Source organism: Ictidomys tridecemlineatus, chromosome 10 (genome assembly GCF_052094955.1).
Source record: "Ictidomys tridecemlineatus isolate mIctTri1 chromosome 10, mIctTri1.hap1, whole genome shotgun sequence".
In the NCBI taxonomy this organism is placed as follows: Eukaryota; Metazoa; Chordata; class Mammalia; order Rodentia; family Sciuridae; genus Ictidomys; species Ictidomys tridecemlineatus.
In genome coordinates, this window is record NC_135486.1 from 7959661 (window position 1) to 7975355 (window position 15695).

A 15695-nucleotide genomic window follows, 5' to 3' on the forward strand; every position below is an offset into this window, starting at 1 on the left:
AGAGAGAACTGAAATATTTAGGTAAAAATCCTCAAGGTAAAGAAGTCATGTGGTCTGAACTTAAAGAGGCACCTCCCCTCCCCACCCCAAATCCTATAAATTGGGCAGGCCTCTGCAATTTACATTTGAACATAAGCCTGGGTGAGATCTGGAGGAAGGTAAGGGAGTCTACTGTTTGAGTTATACCTCATGCCCAGGGCATTTTAACCATTTTTTCTTTTGTGAGATCAGTCTCTTAAAGTATGGACCTATAATTTATGTTTCCTCTCAAGACCAATTTTATTCCCCAGTTGGTAATCAGGGCAGGTTTGATTCAGAAAAGTATTAGGCATCTCCTTTAACTCAGCTATGATTAGGACATCCCTTAGTATTACTTTTGAGGATGAGGCTTCTGACTGATCAAACATAAATAAAAAGGGAAAAGAAATATGGGTGCCTGTACCAAGAAAACTGTTTCTTTGGCTCAGGAGCAGCTCCCCAATCTTGGAGCCTCTAGGGGTCAGCAGTTTTTGCCTTTCTTTCCATGACCTCTGGCTGAGGCCTCACTCAGAGTGAAGGATCCTTACTAACTTTTTGATAATTATTTTAATTTAAAGGAGGACATTTGCCAACTAGTTGTGCCTTTAAAATTTATTACATGTTCCCTTTGTCCTTTTGGGTCCTCAAACTCACAGGACCACGATTCTACATTATGCTTCCTCAATTTGAAGTGGGAGGTATTGCAATGGGCAAATGTGCGACTTATGTAGTCAAGTGGGAGAAATAAAGAATGTCCACCACTTTTCTGCCCTTTTCAATGCTTTAATCAGTCAAATCACTCAATACAATTTCACTCTATAGGTTCTTAATCAAGAAAATGACAATCCTTAATGCTGGACACTGCAATAGACATAATCAATTCAAAGCAAACAATTCTAAATTAATCCTAAGCACTGCAAACACACTTAATCCTGACAGACTCATTACAGACATTCCCTTTGCATGCTAAGCTCAAGTGCAAGATCTAAAGTCTCAAGACTTAAGCCTTAAGTCCAGCAGATGCACACTTCCTCAGACTGCAGTGATCAGCTCAGGAACTGATGGAGGCTTCTCCCGTGTGGAGCTGACAGCTGGCTGAGGAGAGGGTCATAAGGAGAAATCACGTTCTCACCAGGGTCAAGTTGTGGCTGTGGAGTTTGAGAGTGGTGAGGATGATTCAGAGGATCAGGCAGATGATGAGAAGAATTGGGATGTCTGTCCAGGTCTTCACAGGCTCTCCGGCATGTGAGCATTAGTGTCAGCTTGCTGAATGTCAGTTCATTTGCTCCATCATTTGTGCTCAATTTTGGGGCTTCTGACCGCCCTTTCAGTCCCTATCAAGGTCTTTCCCTTAGATAACATGCATTTTGCCTTGAATGTGTATCTGTGTATCTACTTTCCTAAATAAATCTGTATGTATTTCTAACTGGTAAATTCTGAAATTCTTTTCTATCATGAATACCAAGGACCCCACTGTCCTGAGTCAAGGTCCCCTTCTCTTGGAACTCCTCTGGTGACAACACAAAAATGCCATTCTCTTTAGAAATGAAAGATATATGGAACTAGAATTGTAAGAGCAAAACTTATTACAATGATAGGTGTTATTTGTTAAAAACAGTATACAATTTAGTATCAGTATTTCTCTCTTTGCTCTGATTTAGTGAAAAAAGTCTTCGACTTTTATCCTGCTAACTTTGGGGAAGGATAACTACAATGGATTATGGATCTGTTTTGTGGCACATTATATATGAGATATTTAATGGACCTACATAGTTTCATATTTTATTTATATTAAACCTGAAAAATAACTGTCTTCATTCTTGCACTACATATGAGGAAACAGACTGAAAATTTTTAAGTAAATCATTTAAAGTCAGAGAGGTAATTACTTAATTAAGTATAATTTTTCAAAACCTTTTGTCAGTCAGGCCCTAAAGCCTGTGAGGCTTCATTACACAGAATATGCAGATTTTTACCTTTAAACAACTGAATTGTTATAATCTTACTCATGATTGCTTAAATGATAGTATTTTTAAGATTTCCTTTATAGACAAGATAGTCTATACATTACATATTTCTAGATAATATTCATATTCTACACATTTTGGACTTAAAGTTGCAGACTTTGGATAGAAAAATATAATATATAATATTATGAAAATATAACACAAAATACTGTTTCCAAGCTATATTTAGGGATCTTTCATTATATTTGGAAACATTTTTAGAGAGCAGTTTCAAGCATACAAATAAACTCATGTATTGACAAAGACTTACATAGGTTATTTATATTATGTCAGAAGCTGCACATACTTCTTGAAAGGACAAGTTGTAGAAAAATCTGGAAGCCAAAATACTGTCTTCAAAAGAAATGTTCTAGACAACAAGCATTCCTGAAGTTAATTTCTCATGCATTTTGCATGCATGATAAATTACTCATTGTTATTCAGGTCTTAGAAAGATTTTATGATTCAGAGATGATAACTTTAGAGGTAAGATTTGAAAGTTGTCCAGATGTGCTTTTTTTAAAAAAAAATTTTATTTTTTAGTTTTTTCTGGTGGACACAACATCTTTATTTTATTTTTATGTGGTGCTGAGGATTGACCTTGGCGCCCTGCGCATTCCAGGTGAGCACACTACTGCTTAAGTTACATCCCCAGCCTCAGATGTGCTTTTTAAAGGAACATCCATTTACTTTTGAAAAATAACCTTACTAGAAAATGGATATGTTTAGAAGTAATGGAAAGCCAAATGACCTCACAGCTTTGGCTTATTAATCAGGAATATCCAGAAATATTAACTGCTGGGATCTTAAAATGTATAGAATAAGCATTAGAAAAATTCATTTTTTAAAAAAATATTTTATATTTTACTTATAATTGGACACAATTCCTTTATTTTATTTATTTATTTTTATGTGGTGCTGAGGATAAAACCCAGGACCTTGCACATTCTAGGCAAGTGCTCTACTGCTGAGCCACAACCCCAGCCCCTCATCATGTTTTTAATATCAGTGGAGAGCTAAATTTGGGTAGTTTCATTTTTTATACAGCTGTTTGACAGAGCTGTCTTGACATACCTGTTTCAAAATGGCTACCTCAAAATGTCAGAAATGAGGGGCAGAAGAGATAGATTTGAGAATAGTCTAGAGGCAAAATTAATGAGACTTACAAATGAACTGGATGTCATCTGTGGCAGAAAAGAAGGGAGGAGAATAATTAAAGGTTTTATTCTGGTTTCTAGTTTAGGTGAGTAGATGATCTTGAAGAGTGAACTTTGTTACTGGCGGTGGTTCTGGGGAATCTAGGGAATCATTTTGTGCCTGTCTGCTCTTGTGTTCTCACAAGAGAAAATTTCAAGCAACATATGAACCACAGTGGACTACAGCAAAGGATCAGAAGAGAAAGGGAATGCACCCTCAAGGGAGAGACATGGCACCCCTTTATTCTCCAGTGTGATTGGGGATCTTAGGGAAGTATCTAGAGAGTCTTGCTTAGGTACTGCCTCTGAACTTCTAACTGATAATAGGATTGCATCAGATTTTTAGCCATAGGTACCCAGTGAGTCCACTTTGGGGGTGATTTAAATATTATGAGATTAAAATTATATGACAAAGATCTAAAGGCAACTCTCAGTCTTCTTGGCTCACATTGACTCTTTCTAATTGAAGTTGTTTTTTGTTTTTTTTTTTTAAACAGATTTTGTGGTCAGTGGATTTGCTTTTAATTATTCAGTTTTCCTGGCCTCAGAATCTCTGGTCTGTGTGAAGGTCACTAAAGTCTTCCTTCAGCAAAATATATATTCTTATAGCAGGGAGGAGTCTTCACTTTTTTATCCCCAAGAGAATACCATAAGAATAACAGGTTGTTCGTCAGGAATGTAGCATCTTACTTCATGTTTCTACGATTCATGTGTGTCTGCTACCTATTAGATTTGAAGGTAAGGATAAAATTTATTCAGTTTTTACAGATTGGTTTTGAGTTCAATGTGGAACATTAAAGTGGAACTATTTTTCTTTCATTAGAAATAGTCTTAAGCTGTGAGAGATGTTTTATAGTTAGAGATGCAGGTTTGAGAGACATCAGCATAAAGCAATGAGAAGGGCTATGAGAAGGGCTGAAATTATTTTAGGGGAAAGTGTTTGAGAGGTAGGTTAAAAGCAGACATTAGAAAATCACTAATGTTTAAGCAGTAGATCCAGGAAGGGAAAGCACAGTTAAAGAATCTGCAGAAAAGTGACCAGAATTATCTAAGGAGCGCCAAGACAGAATAGTATAGGCTAAGGAGTGGAGATTGTCCAAGAGGGAGCTGTGTGTGGTGCTGTCAGTGGAACAGGGAGGTCCGGTAAGGTAATAACCAAAACCTGTGCACTGAATTTGTTTAATCTGAGAGTCACAAATCTCTATGAGGGTGATTTTAATAACGCTGGGACAGAAGTCTTTTTATAGTTTTGAAGACTGAGTAGACATAGGGAAGGGGGCAACAGTGTTTGAATTTTTCTTTCGGGCAATTTGAGGAGGAGAGAAGAGATTGAACTAAAAACTAGATTATCCTGACGAAGAGAGGGCATTTTTAGGGTGTAAGATTTGAGCTTCTTTGTAGTTTGAAAGGGAGAACTATAAATAGAGAGGAGTTCACCCACCCAACACAATCATACAGTTTCCTGACATGTTTCTCTGACTTTACAAATGCTATTTATTCTGCTTAGAAGGCTTTTTCCTCTTAAGTCCACCTGAGTAAGTCTTTTCAACAAAGGCATGTTAACTGTCAAAAGAAAATAGTAATTTTAGCTTAGTGCCAGTTTCTATTCTTAGAAATGTTTCAAAATATTTTCTATGACTTTTTTTTTTTAGTAGGTTACTCAGGCAAATTACATTTAAAATATATTTAATGCAGACTGCCAGAGTGAGGAGCTTGGCAAATTCACTTATCACAAATTAGAGATGAACGTGGATAAGACTGTCAAAAACAGCCACTTAAGGACTTTGGAAAGTTACCAAAATCAGACAATAGATTAAGAGGCAATTTATTGAAGAAAAACTACTGGACCTTATAGAGGTTCATCATAGTGGAGTCTGATGTTGTAGCCTGTGAGGCTGCTTCCATTCTGCAGTGCCCACCTATGACTTGTTGTCATGGTGGCTATATGTATGTATGTATGTATGTATGTATGTATGGTGCTGGGGATTGAACCCAGGGCCTTAGTTTATGCCTGGCAAGCACTCTAACAACTGAGCAATAGGGTGGGGCAAACTGTGAAAACCAGTAGCTTTGCTTTTGCTACTGGATGGGGCTCACTTGATTTGGAGCAGAGTGATTTCTGGAGCATTATTAGAAACAGTGATTTTTGTAGCAAGGGAATGAGAGAGCCAGGGTTGTGGGTTACAGGGGATTATAATTCTTGTTGGGAAAGCCATAGATTGGCCAGGATTTTAAAAGGAGATCTGAAGAATGAGTGGATCTTCATAAACTCTTCCACATATCTGGTGTTTTGGAAAGCTGTCTGAAAGTGCAAGACCACACACACTAAGGAGAGAGCAGAGAGGGCCCCAATTAGTCATATCTTCATGATGGACATGAGGCCTTGCACATAGACAGTGGAGATATATTTCCAGAATTCTACCTCCTAAATGGTTTTGCTGCTTTTTTTATTGAATAAAGAAAAACTTGATTGTTTTTCAATCTTCCATTGTCATCAAGTGGTAGCTCTTGGGCTCCAAATGTAGAAATCTAGAATCCAACCTCAGCCTGGCCCTGTCGTTTCTGTTGTCAGTTATTCTGATACCCCCAAACTAGTTTCCTGCCTTTCACCCTTGACTCTTTCCCACACCAACCATCCATCCTTTTGAAATTTGTCAGATGATATTACTTCTCATGTCATTTAACCAAAGTTATTTTTTTAACCTCGATTCACAAAGATATACACACTCTTGCCTTTAATTTTAATTTTTATCTTTCTCACCTCATTTCCTCGTGCTCATTCTTTTGCTGTTCTGTAGACCCACCAGGTGCTCTCTTGTGTCTGGGTTGTTGCACATGCTGTTCCTGTTGCCTTGTTCTCTTGTCTTTGCAGGTAGCTGCATGATTTCCCCTTCCCAGTCTTTTCTTGATTGCTATCTTCTCAGTGATTTTTTTGCCTTTTAGTAATTACTAGGAATAATACTAAATGAATGAGCAAATAATGATTAATGAATAATAAGCAACGACTAGTTTTCTTTTCATAATGCTTAAGTATTATTTAATTCTGCAAAAGATTAAAAAACAGATAATATTTCTAGAGTTTATTTGAAAATATGAATAACATACATAAAAATTTTCATTTCTCATTATACAGTCCAAATATGAGCCACTCATCAAATTTCTGTTTTTCACTATTTTTTTTCATTTCTGTTCTTGACATTTTCTCACTATTTGAGATGTCACTTTTTCTTTTGAAAGATCTATTAGCCATCGCCTGTGTAAAAAAAGCTACAAAAATCACAGAGTAGGAAGTAATAGTTTCTTTTCTTTTATGGATAGGCGTTCATACATTTTCAATACACTTTATTATTAGTTCTGTAATTGACATTTCTGTCAGCGCAAACATCAAAAGTTAGAACTGGAGGTGGCATAGAAATGTTTTCCTGCTGGGGGGAATTGGAGTATTCTTTTATTAAATTATTTTCTTCAATTTGCCTGTCAAAGCAAGTGGAAGTTCAAGTCATTCTAAATTGTCTTACCTTAGCCTATAATTTAGCTAAAAAGGGAACACAGATTTGAAATGATTAAAATTGCTCTTAATTTTCTGGAAAAGATCTAAAGTAAAATGAATTAAGGTATCTTTGCATATTTTTCAAATACTGTTCAAAAAATAAAGTGGGTTAAAGGGTATTAATTTGTATGGTAGGAATCTTAGCAGAAAGTTAAGTCCATTAATGCAACATTATAGGGATTATTTTTTAAATTAGCCTGTCACTGTTAGAGAGTTCCACATGTTCTAAATTACCGTCCTGTTGAAACTCGAGTACACTTGGTATTTTTTCATGTGAATTTTAAGCTGTTATTTTGTTTGTTGACCTCATACTTGCATCTAGTTACTCATAACAAGGATAGGAAACTATAGGAAGCTCTTTAAGAGCAACAAATGGAAAAGACAGTATGCTTTCCTTTAAGACACAAGCGCACATAATTGTAAAAGTCCAGGTTCATAGTACCATTATGTGAGCTTAACACTTGACTATACCTTTTAGGTGTATCATAATCTACATTTTTCTTGTTGTTGTTTTGTATTTGGACTGGTAAAAGGAATTCTTAACCAAACTTCTCCTTGGGCTCAAGTGACTCAGTTGACGAGTACCACTTTTCATAGCCAGAGAGCAAAATACTCTAAAACTCATAGGTTTATTTTCTTATAATTTTTAAATCCAAAATCCCTTTAAAGAGAAGGTAGTCATGAGTGGCTTTTGGAACAGAAACAGGTTTGTAAATTACAATTATTCAAATAAAAAACAAGATAAAAGATGTAAAAAAGAAATGAATCTTTTTTTTTTTTTTTTTTAGAAAAGGTAATCATCTAGCACTTAGGAGTGCAGGCACTTGCTAAAGAAGTGCTTCTCACACTGTAAATGCAACAAATGGAAAAGACAGTATGCTTTCCTTTAAGACACAAGCCTACATAATTGTAAAAGTCCAGGTTCATAGTACCATGAGATTTTATGAAAAACCAGTTAAAAAAAAAAAAAAATGAAGCCCTAATTTTTAGATCTGACCAGGGTTCTGGTCTCTTCGAAGGTGTGGAGTCCTTTCCATATCCATTGTGATTTTGGCAGAATTAATTTCCTTACAGTTTAGGGCTTATAGTGGCTTGCTTCTTCAAGGCTAGCAGGAGAACTCAGGGGAAAATAGAAAAGACCGCATTTTGACATTTGTGAAAACAAGAATATATTTTAATCAGTTCCCACAGCAATATTTTTGTGCCTGGTGAGTTTTTATCATGCATGTCTTTTTAGTTGTGGAAAATGCACTGGAATCTAGTGTTTTATTTGTTGTAAGGTTTTGGTGGGTTGACATCTGATTCAGATGCAAGCAGAATCTGAAGAATGGCTGTGAGGCAGTGTGATGCTGCAGAGGAGGCTGACAGCGGGTGGCAGAGGGCCCCTTGGAGACACTGAACAGTGTGGGATCCATTGTGTGGATCCTTGAAGGTTGATCAAGGGGTTGGAGCTGGGCGTGGTGAGCAAAGGCTGGAGTTAGAAGACTGAACTGGGAGTAAGTAAGTGCAGTTAAGAACTGAAGAAGCTGTGAGGGATAAGTCCATTTTGAGGAGACAGAGCCTGGATTAGGGCATTGCCTTTGGAAATAGAAAATGGCTGATTTAGGGGAATAACTGATAGGAAAAGGTGACCAAGTCACACCTGTCTTTAATTGCCACATTCAAAGGCTCAGTATTGGGTTAGCTTGCCCTAGATGAGAGCATTTTTTGTGTATGAATTAATTTAATTCATTCAGCAAACATTGGTGTACCTACTGTATTTTGATCCTGACTATGTTGGATTTTGAAAGATGACAAAACATTCCTTCCAGGGTGTTTACATTTAGGAAGGAATAAACATTTTAAACCACTTTAGAAGTTAAGGAACACTAGGAAACGTCACAGTGTCCATTGCATTTGACCCAAATCTCAAGTGTCCAATATGTGATTTAGATTCCAAATGCTATGAGATCAATGAGGAGTACCACTTGGGCTCTTGACTGCTTTACCTACAGTTAACCTCAGGTGTTTCAAAAAACAACTGGTTTAACCACTGGATGTCTGAGAGTGAACCCAGGTGTTTAATATTAATTCCCTCCCCTGAACTGTCTTTTAAAAAGTTAAAAATACAAAATAGCAAGGTTAAACTCAAAGAGTGAAAATCTACAGCATTCAAAGAAAGTACATTAGATTTCTGTGTTGTATGTCTTTTATCAGTAAAAATTCTTAACATCATTTTAAGGACTAATTGACCTTTCAGTTTGACAAAGCATGTTTTATTTTTAAATTTTTGTTTTGGTCCAAACTTGTGCTTTATTATTTTTGAAAAAAAAATATATATTTTGGTCACTATTTACACAGTTTTTTTTTTTAAAATCCTGAGCCACTTGGTGGTTCTAATCACCATCACTCTTCTCTTAGAATTCTTTACCCATCTTTTTGCCCTTAGAATGGTTTGAATACACTGAAGACTTTGGAAAAATCAATATTTCTGGTGAACTTGAGAGACTATGAGCAGAGGCCATGCTAGCAGGGTCAGGCAGGTAAACCCAGTAGGAGAGCAGAAGTGTTACCCTCTCTCAGTCCAGTGCTTAGCTGTCCGCTCGACTCAGAACTCATCCTGAGTCACCACAAGCTCAAGGATCATGCAAGTTAAGCAGAGGGAGATAGGACTGTCCACAGGATTGTGTGAATCATGGTAGGGGTGACAGAATATAGCATTCATGGACTAACCACCTAGCCAATTGCTTTTCAAAATGGTTTATGTTATAAAAAACAAAGATATAGGTTATTTTATTTTTTTAACTTACAAATATTGAAGTCACAAAAATATTAGCTTTTCTAGTTTAAAGTGAAAGCAACTACATATGGTAATGTAGAGAAGACAGCCAAGTTGTACCAGTATATTCAAAACTTATTAAAACTCTAAATTAAATTTAGAGTTACCTCATTTCATAGAAATATATGTCAATATACTACTCAACAGAGATCTGGGATACAGAATATTTAAACATGTGCTCTCTTGGATCAACAGCAAAAATATCTTTACTTTCCTGTTCTACCCATGTCAAAATTTTAAGTAAAGATAAGGTAAAATTTTCATAAAAATCATAAACTCCACGAAATCAATTAAAGATATATTCAAACAATTCTCAAATACATTTTGACTTTAAGATCAGGCAGTTGACATGGAAGAACATTATAATGAGTACTAGTGAATTAGTAGTAAAACTTTTTTTTTTATATGTTGATGGATCTCTATTTTATTTTAGTAAAACTTTTGATGTCAACTTTGAATTGTGGGAATATTTTACATCTTACATAAAGGAAGCACTGGTAGTTAGAAACTTAAAAAAAAATTGTTAGAACTGTTAAGACTGAGGTGAAAGAATTTGTACAGCCTTCCACAATTTGAAAGAGATAGTGATGGATACTGGTCTCCTGGTGGTATTGATCTTCAGACCTGGTTTGATGCAATGGTTCATAAGGAGTTGTTGCAGAATATCTTGGCTATCTTTGTTCCTAGCAGCAAGGTGAAGGGGATCAAGAGGACTCTATTAAGAACTGATTTCTACATCATGCTGAAGTAGGAAAGAAGCCACTCAAGTGTTGTTCCACTTATAGGCACTGTCATAGGCTGTCCAGCTTTCTACAGTTACTATGTGAACATTGCCCTGTGTGCCACCAGCTCTTTGACAGTACCTAAGTATCCAGTGCAAGCTGCTCGATGAAGAGGGGTGCTCAGCTTTATCCTGAGTGTTCACATGAATGGCCTTCTCAGAAAGTAGTCTCCACTTTGTAGTAAGCTGATTTGTTTCTGCAGCCCAAACAATCAGTTTGCTTAGATCTTTTCTCCTTTTCCTTGAAATTGATACCATCTTCAATTTTCCCCCCTTCTTCTCATCTTTGTGAGAATTGCTTACCAGAGACTTTGAGTACCAGTGGTAATAATGTGTCCATGTGTTTCAACCAATTCAAACTGGTTAAAGTGTTTAGAAAAGTCCAAGGAAGTCTCTGGTCTGGAATTCTCTGATCATTTATTTCCTGTATTTTCATTTTTACTACTATTCTAAATAAAAGAATTTCAAATGCTAGAGTATTTCTAGAGATGAATTTTGTATGCTTTATTTTTTCATCAAGATCTTACAGAGAAAGATTGTCACTCAAATCTTGCTTCTGAGGTTGTCCTCTTGGTTGCTCAGGATTTGACAAAGAATATTGCTGGGTTTCTGTTCTAGAGACTAAAAGGCTCAGGGGTCACTCCAGTTGAACTGGGCTGACTGGGCTGTGCAAAATAACCACACAAGAGACACAAATACCTTTTTCTTTGGGGTCGCTGTGACGGCTCCTCTGACCTTAAAGGTCTGCAGGAAGAGAAACAGGGATAGCATGGGCTGACCCCTTTTATTGAGGATAAGCTATTCAAATGAGGCAGGGGGTCAGGTTTCAGGGGGCTGAGTCTATCTTCATGATGTTCACTGTCAGCAGGTTGACTGACACCAGGGTAGGCCACACCCAAGGGCACAGTAAGAGAAGGGGACACACACAAAACACTTCCATGGAAGATTCTATCCTATACAGGGCAAGGGGTAATATTATAAAGGAACAGGTGAGCATAGCTTTACCCTTGGGGCTGTAGCAAGACGCACCCATGCAGGAGACAGGGACTCTCGAACCCAAGAAGGGTGGGGAAAGCTCTGCCACATTTCTGTGACTGAGCACCTCAGCACCTAGCCAAGGAGTGTGACTCAGTCACATGCAAGGTTGGTCTCCCATAGAATATATTTTAATCAATTCCTGTAGCAGTATTTTTGTCCCTGGAGAGTTATTATCCTATGTTTTTATCGAGTGGAAAATTCACTGGAATCTAATATTTTATTTCTTTTAAGAGATAAGAATCTTGAATTTGATGAAATCAAAACTGATTCTAATATGTTTACTGTGTACAAATGATTTATATTCAAATTGTAAAATACATAGTCCCATATTTTCCAGTGCTATAAGCATACTCTCTGTTTTAATGAAATTAATTGCCCCTTTGGAAAATGTATGGGTACTTGAAAAGATGTTTTTCATCTTTATTATTTTTGAAGCAAATAAAAATGAGTAATTACTGTGAAAGGGCTTTGAGATTGGCAAACTATGGCTCCTGAGCTAAGAATGGTTTGTGCATTTTGAAGGTTGAAATAACAATAACAACCACAGAATGCCCTCAAGAAAATAGAGAGGGAGGGAAGGAAGGAGGGAGAAAGGGAGGGAGGAAGGAAGGAAGTAACAAATGAAAAAGGCAGGCACATAGGCAGCGGGCCAAATCCCAGCAACTCAGGAGGCTGCGGCACAAGGACCACAAGTTTGAGTCCAGCCTGGGTAACTTAGGGAGAACCTGTTGCAAAATTTGAAAAATAAGAAGGGCTGGGACTTTAGTTCAATAGTAGAGTACCCCTGAGTTCAGTCCCCAGTACTAAAATACAAGAACAAAAACAAAAAAGAATAAAAAAATTGATAGAACCAAAAACATTTATTGTTTGTCTCTTTACAGAAAAAGTTGACTGAGCCCAATAGTTGCAGCACATTTGCAGCACAGCTTTAGTTATGTTTTATATAATTCTGAATAGTTTGAAAGGTGTACTGTTGTCACTATGCTTTCTTTTGTATACATAATATGGAACCACTTTATAGTTGATGTTATTTCTGATTATATTTTGTTACATAATCTTTGCATTAGTGCTCCAAAATGAAATGTTCTTATAAAACTTTTTACTGTGGATAGCATGTTAAAGTTTTAGTGTATTTCTTGTATAAAGTATTAAAAAATATATATTTTTTTTCATTTTGAACCAATTTTAAGTGCAACACTCAAATTTTCATTTAATTAACTTTGTTCTCAATAAAAATGTATTTGGAAGGAAATATGAAAAATAGCAAGAGAAAAAGTGTGCTGAGGTTGGTGTTGCATCATGCAGGTGTGGTTGCTGGTGCTCATTTTTCCTGTTTATTTAAGGGGAACTAAGTAATTTGTTAATATTCATGACTACAAAAGTATTGTAAGCAGTTTGGTAAGGTTCAAATGTGTAGTTCAACCTTTCATAAATGGGTAATTTGATTAAAAAGACAGTTTAAGGCTACAAAATATTTTTTATATTTTTTGTAAGCTGTTTCACAGACGGTTGGTAATCAGTGTTATTAATAAATACTGTGTAGAATCTTTGATAAATAAATCAGTTACGAAGGCAGTTTTATCCAAATATTTAAAAAATGCAGACACATTTTATGAAGTCTAAGTTTTAAGTTTATTTGTACCTGTAGCCTTTAAAAAAAGAAATGAAGAATTTTTAAATGCCCTATCTATTTATTGAACTTTTGAAGGTTTGGTTTTTCTTCTTGGTGTTCTTTTTTTTTTTTTTTCTTTTTGGTGTTTTTATGTTCATACTGGTGAACATTCAGTTCATTTAGTACTTTGTAGATATATTATTTACATTTTCTGAAATGATGACAAGACACTATTAATGTAAAGAGACATTGTCAAGAATTAAGTGAATGTGTTTCTCTTTCCATATTTCTTTCTAATTTTCTCAGAATATTTCATTTCAGAAGTTAGTTAGGAAATTAACTTCATATTAACCAGTATCTAATAGAAAGATATCCCTGCTTCTTTCTTAATTAGTGCTATTTTTATGTCAGATAATTTGCATGCAGCTGTCCACCATTTTCTAACTTAAATCTGATAAATGCCTCCCTTCCCAACCCCTAAGTTCTTCTTTATGCCAATTAACGTAGCTTCTCTGCTTTAATATGCTTCTTTTCTTTGTTTTAATATCTGAAACTGTTTCTTAAAAGAGATTAAAATTAACTTATAATTTATTTTAGAGACATTGTCACACTGCTGGCTTTGTGATTTCCTTATCAACACTTTGTGTAAGCATTATAGAATAGGATGGAGGGATAAGAGAAAATATGAGAAATAGGAGGCAGGCTAAATTTAACATTTGGATATAGCGAATGTTATAGTTATTTGATACCGTATAAGACTTGGGTTAAATCAAATTTGGATGGAGAAAATCTGATCACATGTTTCTGTTGACAGTATTCAGAGGTAACATTATGTCAAAGATTTTTACTGGAAACCTCTGAAATTTGAACTTAACTGAGATTTTTAATTAAAGTAAAATCTCTTTCTTCTAGTTAATTAATAGAATAAATGGGAATTAGAGGAAAATCTTTTATTTCTAAAGTTTAAGTTAAAATAAAATTTTATTCTTGTAATTTTTTTTTCAAAGTAAAATAATTATCTCATGACCTGAGGATCTTTGTTAAATTTTATTTAAAAAAATATTTTTATTAGTTGTTGATGGACTTTTATTTAATTTATTTATTACATGCAGTACTGAGAATTGAACCCAGTGCCTCACACATGATAGATATGTGCTATATCACTGAGCTACAACCTCAGCCTGGATCTTTGTTTTATTTTGTTTAAATGAAATGTGTTCAAATGGACAGAAACATCACGTATCTACCTATAAAATATTCATATCTAAAGAAAGTTAGGTACTGGTACCTATTTGAACATTGGAAGACTAAATCTAATCCTGTAAATGTCTTTCTTTGATAGGATAGCTGAATTTTGAACTTGAACAGTCATTGCAGCTGGCTAATGGTTGTGTAGTTTTTAAAAGAAATATGACCTTATTTAATTTAATTTTTTTTTTTTTTTAGTTGTGGGTGGTCACAATATATTTTGTTTACTTGTTTTTATGTGGTGCTGAGGACTGAACCCAATTCCTCACATGTGTGAAGCAAGTGCTCTGCCACGGAGCCACAACCCCAGTCCATGCTTTTATTTTTATTTTTTCCTATTTAGTTTTTGATGTATAGTTTTATTTTCCTGAGCAGTTTAGTAAGTATTTGAAAAGCTTGGTTAGATCCAGTATCCAGAAAAAATGGGATGCAAGAATATGTTTTCACAATGGTCGTAGTTGTGTGTTGTTACATGTTGTCAACCATATTTTAAATCATTTGTCTAATGGCAAGAAAGAAGGAATTAGTAAGAAGCAAGCTAGATTTCTTAAAATAGTTTCTGACAAATGGTGAAGCAAGTGTAATAGAAAAATCTATTAGTGGATTTTCTCTGAGATAGATTTGTAATAGCAAGTTCTATTTTCCTCTGGCATTATTGTTGATGTTTGTCATTTTAAGTTTTCCAAGTACAAGAATCAACTAAAGTGGATCTTTGAATTAATGATAGTTTTTGACTGAGAAAATGATGAACTTAATAAAATCTTTGAAATATTAAATTAACAGAAATACTATAAAATTGTCTTTGTAAAACTAGCTACTGATTATGATTTGGGAAGATACGCATCATGCATTTCTTAGAAATCAAGCCTTGCATTTCTTAGAAAGCAAAAATTTGGGGAATTTTCTTTTTTATTGCTTAAGAATTTCAAATAAAACAAATGTAAAGTGGACCATCTCCCTTCCCTGCCCACCAGTTATAATACTTGGGAAAGAGTTATGTTAAAAGCAGTTAATATATCCTTTTCCAAATAGGGCATTCTATATATCCTGTTTGGCAACTTGTTTTTCTCATGAAGCAGACTTATGATATGCTACATTAAACCATTTCTCATTCTTTAATTGCATAGTATTCTGTAGCATGGATATAACATAATTTCTTTCTCCATTTCTCTTTTGAGAGTTCTATAAATTTTCTACTTTTTTGCTATTTCAAATGTAAAAATTTTGTTGTAAAGCATGGTAGTTGCACATGTATTGTGAAGCATAACCATAGATTCTGGAAGTAGAATTGTAATGATGTGCACAATCTGTTTTTTTTTTTATAAGTAGTACCAAATATCTCCCGCAAAGAGTGCCAATTTATGCCCCTCTCAGTAGTGTATCTGAATACTTTTTCCCCTCGTATTTTCACAGTAGATATTATCAATC

At 35.1% G+C, this 15695-nt stretch overlaps 1 protein-coding gene and 1 pseudogene across 19 annotated transcripts in view; one reads left to right on the forward strand and one right to left on the reverse strand.

Annotated features, from left to right (window-relative positions):
- Rabgap1l (RAB GTPase activating protein 1 like) overlaps nt 1-15695 on the forward strand; it is a 581968-nt gene that overhangs the window by 125594 nt on the left and 440679 nt on the right. The gene's annotated exons all lie outside the window — the stretch shown is intronic.
- On the reverse strand, nt 10098-10805 carry LOC101960535 (ankyrin repeat domain-containing protein 49 pseudogene; annotated as a pseudogene).